Genomic DNA, 5,631 nt, shown 5'->3' on the forward strand with positions numbered 1-5,631 from the left:
TCTCCCAAACATCGCTTAACAACCGATGCTGGTGTGTTTACGTCCCCATAACTTGGCGGTTCGGCCTAAGAGAAACGATAGAATAAATACTACGCTTACAAAGAATAAGTCCTGGGGCCGATTTGCTCGACTAAAGGCGGTGCTCCAGCATGGCCACAGTCAAATGACTGAAACAAGTAAAGGAATTAAAGAATATCTATCTATCTATCTATCTATCTATCTATATATATATATATATATATATATATATATATATATATATATATATATATCATTCTTCTTCTTGTTCCTTACATGCATACCCGAGTGTACTTAATGATATTGTACAAGATATTGATAACATATCAAATAATATCTAGCCTACTGCGCATTTAGAGATGTGATGGTGGTGGTTGGGGGTGGTGGGGGGTGAGATCAGGAGATAGATCCTAAATGATGTCGGCCATTATCAACATTGGTCTCGGCCTGCACCCGGTTCCTGTACCCGACCTTTCCACCTGATGTACAAAAACAATCAAGTGGATTATAAACTATTTTTTGGCAGGTCGAGTATAAGAGCCGTTCGTGCGTGTGTGTATTTGTGTGTGTGTGTGTGTGTGTGTGTGTGTGTGTGTGCGCGCGTGCATGTGGTAAGACGTTTGCTTTCTAATTACATAGTTCTGAGTTCATTCCCACTGTGTAGCACTTTGGGCAAGTGTCTTCTACCATAGCCACGGGCTGTCCAAAGCCTTGTGAATAGATTTGGTAGATGGAAACTGAAAGAAGCCCGTTATATATATATATATATGTATATATATATATATATATATATATATATATATATATATATATATATATATATATATATATATAATCTCTGTTTATTTCCTCGTGTTCCTTTCTGCTGAAGAGCTTAGGCTCGAAACGTGAAAGACTCTCTCTCCTTCCCGCGCGTGAAACTAATACACCTGTTTGTTGTTTATTCACCTGTCTTCGCTTTTTGTTTTTCTGTAAATTTCAACTATATAAATGGGAACCAAACTATAGATATTTTTACACCACAGAAACGGTCACACGAAAAATAAAATTAATCAATTGAAAGAAAATAGTTATGAACATTTAGAACAAGTAGAAAGATAAATTTTATTCAACGCGTGGATACTGAACAGTATAAATCCTTTTTTCTCTTTTTTTCTTTTAAAGCAGAACAATTTTTCAGCAGCCAGCCATGAACATTTAGTGTAGTAACAACGATATTTGCAGCTTTTGAAGAACTCTGCTTGTTCAAGAGTGACTCTTTAGTAACGAGCATCATTTCTTTTACTCAGACATTACACTCCAGGTTATTGTCGCCATCAAAAGAATACTAAACAAGCTTCACTGGTTAGCTATGGATTTACTTTTATATAAATAATAAATAATTCATTCTATGTGGGGTAGGTAGTTAGGAAGAGAAAGAGAGAGAAAAGGTGATTAACAGACGAAGAGAGCAGAGATACAATACATGGATTAACATATGCTTATGTTTGCATTTATGAAAACTATACAAACATAACTTCATATTGACGAGCATAACAAGTGAAGTAGCGACGTCTTTAATTTCTTTGTCTTTAATCCTGTCTCATCCACCTGTCTTTTCTCATACGTTGTTTAAACAAAACCATGTACCTCGCCTGCAGCGGGTACTGCCAGCTCTAATGGTTTCGATGAGCGTATGTCGGAGCTAATGAGGAGTATATCGATCTTCTGGCTTACATTCATGCGATCAAACGAGGCCGGATTCCACAAATGCAATGCAGGGTTCCAGCCATCCACAAGGGTGAAACGTGCGTACGAACTAATAATATAAGTTTGTGTTTATCGTAATTTCTCATACAAATACACACATTCATGTGTATATGTTTGTGTTGGCACTCCATTGCTTACGACGTCGAGGGTTCCAGTTGATCCGATCAACGGAACAGCCTGCTCTTGAAATTAACGTGCAAGCGGCTGAGCACTCCACAGACACGTGTACCCTTAACGTAGTTCTCGGGGATATTCAGCGTGACACAGTGTGACAAGGCTGACCCTTTGAATTACAGGCACAACAGAAACAGGAAGTAAGAGTGAGAGAAAGTTGTGGTGGAAGAGTACAACAGGGTTCGCCACCATCCCCTGCCGGAGCCTCGTGGAGCTTTAGGTGTTTTCGCTCAATAAACACTCACAACGCCCGGTCTGGGAATCGAAACCGCGATCCTATGACCGCGAGTCCGCTGCCCTAACCACTGGACCATTGCATATATATATTAAGGAGCAAATACAAATTGAGATGGGTCAAAACTGAATTTTGTATTTTAGAAAAAAAAAAGCATTTCCTGAAGAAAAAAATAAGGTGTGTTTTTTTCCAGGAGGTCACAATGACATTTATAATTCTGTGTAAGTAAAAGCACACACACACACACACACACACACACACACACACACACACACACACACACACACACACACACACACTCACACACACACACACAAACACACACATACACGGGTTTGGTTGTGCTAAAAGAACAAATAGAACTTAAAGAATGTGTCTATATCATTTTAATTGACGGGAGTTGCAAAGATACTCAGTGGCCGAGAGTTCTACGCATGACGTTTTCAGGCTATCAAAACTTGGTAAGTGCCATGTGCCAAACTTTAGGGATTCGAGTCACTCTGTGACTTCTGTAGATTAAATGAATATACATATATGTATTTATGTATATGTGTATAAGTACAGGTGTGGCTGTGTGGTAAGAAGCTTGCTTCCCAACCACGTGGTTCCGGATTCAGTTCCACTGCGGGGCACGTTGAGCAAGTGTTTTCTACTATAGCCCCGGGACGACCAAAACCTTGTGAGTGGATTTGAAAGAAGCCCGTCGTGTATATATATATATATATATTAAATATATACTTTTATAAAACAAATTTTACAAAATATATAGTATCTGTTAACAGTCTTAGCCAAAAACTCACAGTTGAGTTTTTGTATATATATATATGTATACATGTCTCTTAAAGGATAGAGCTCAAAATCAATGCATTGAAGATACTTTATTGCAGCAACAATTATAATAACAGAAACAACCACAATAAGCCAAACCTATGCACATTTCAATAGGGTATCCCGGAAAAATAAACCACATCATAAGATGTCTCGTAAAATATTGTAACAAATTACAACATATTACAAATTTCTGGATACTCCATCTCATCAGGGTCGCATTATTGCCATCACCAATACTATTATTAGCAAAACACACACATCATCCAAGAGGGTGAAAGAATAATCGACGGCACGCAACCTACCATCGTTATTTTCTTACAGAATGTAAACAAACCAGTCAACCGAAATCCAGCGACGTACACCGCCCGGTTTACAGCGTAAAAATCCCTTGCCAAAAATTCATCCCCCATGTACATCAAGATTTCCTATCGGATCTTCCTATAACGATAGTGTATTAATTAATTCATTAATTATACCCGCCCACGCACACGCACCGCACACCACCACCCACATGCCCACACCTACCCCCACACACACATATACCTATACTTAGATACACACACCCATATATATTTATATGTATTTTTTATGTATAACTATATACACACAAACACATATACACACAAACACATATATACACTCACATATGCATGCATATACATATACACACATACAGATACACATGCACCCACATAAACGCGCACAGATACACACACACATTTACATATATACGCATACATACTCACATACACACATGCGTACATATGTACATACATACATATAGCTATACCTCCATATATACATCGATACATATGCACATACACACACACAAGCTTATATATGTTTACATGTTTACATGTACACACATACACATACGTCTCCATACACACATATATACATATATACACACATACACTCTCACGTGTCTCCACATGTATACCTACACCCATATACATATACACTCATATATTTGCGCCACAGACCTAATTCCAGTAAGATATATAGAGATGAATATACCTCTTCATTAATTTCGAACTTGTGCCTATACACATTCCGGTAATTCCTATTTATAAAATGCATACGTATGTCTATACATATGTAGACATCTGTAAGCTTTAAACGTTATTTTATTAACTAGGTGACCCTTGGAAAAAAGTATGGAAAATAATTCCAAGTAACATAACGAACAAGTACTTTTACCCTTGTCGTACGGCATCGATTTGCCTACTAACAACCATTCAAGGGAGTAATCCTTTTTCTCATCTTTCAATTTCCAAACTAAATTACTAAGCGCCGTACTATATTGCTTAAGCGCCGTACTATATTGCTTATAGCAATATAGTACGGCGCTTAGTAATTTAGTTTGGAAATTGAAAGATGAGAAAAAGGATTACTCCCTTGAATGGTTGTTAGTAGGCAAATCGATGCCGTACGACAAGGGTAAAAGTACTTGTTCGTTATGTTACTTGGAATTATTTTCCATACTTTTTTCCAAGGGTCACCTAGTTAATAAAATAACGTTTAAAGCTTACAGATGTCTACATATGTATAGACATACGTATGCATTTTATAAATAGGAATTACCGGAATGTGTATAGGCACAAGTTCGAAATTAATGAAGAGGTATATTCATCTCTATATATCTTACTGGAATTAGGTCTGTGGCGCAAATATATGAGTGTATATGTATATGGGTGTAGGTATACATGTGGAGACACGTGAGAGTGTATGTGTGTATATATGTATATATGTGTGTATGGAGACGTATGTGTGTACATGTAAACATGTAAACATATATAAGCTTGTGTGTGTGTATGTGCATATGTATCGATGTATATATGGAGGTATAGCTATATGTATGTATGTACATATGTACGCATGTGTGTATGTGAGTATGTATGCGTATATATGTAAATGTGTGTGTGTATCTGTGCGCGTTTATGTGGGTGCATGTGTATCTGTATGTGTGTATATGTATATGCATGCATATGTGAGTGTATATATGTGTTTGTGTGTATATGTGTTTGTGTGTATGGTTATACATAAAAAATACATATAAATATATATGGGTGTGTGTATCTAAGTATAGGTATATGTGTGTGTGGGTGTAGGTGTGGGCATGTGGGTGGTGGTGTGCGGTGCGTGGGCGTGGGCGGGTATAATTAATGAATTAATTAATACACTATCGTTATAGGAAGATCCGATAGGAAATCTTGATGTACATGGGGGATGAATTTTTGGCAAGGGATTTTTACGCTGTAAACCGGGCGGTGTACGTCGCTGGATTTCGGTTGACTGGTTTGTTTACATTCTGTAAGAAAATAACGATGGTAGGTTGCGTGCCGTCGATTATTCTTTCACCCTCTTGGATGATGTGTGTGTTTTGCTAATAATAGTATTGGTGATGGCAATAATGCGACCCTGATGAGATGGAGTATCCAGAAATTTGTAATATGTTGTAATTTGTTACAATATTTTACGAGACATCTTATGATGTGGTTTATTTTTCCGGGATACCCTATTGAAATGTGCATAGGTTTGGCTTATTGTGGGTGTTTCTGTTATTATAATTGTTGCTGCAATAAAGTATCTTCAATGCATTGATTTTGAGCTCTATCCTTTAA

This window comes from Octopus bimaculoides, chromosome 6 (genome assembly GCF_046866305.1).
Source record: "Octopus bimaculoides isolate indiv1 chromosome 6, ASM4686630v1, whole genome shotgun sequence".
NCBI classification, from domain to species: domain Eukaryota; kingdom Metazoa; phylum Mollusca; class Cephalopoda; order Octopoda; family Octopodidae; genus Octopus; species Octopus bimaculoides.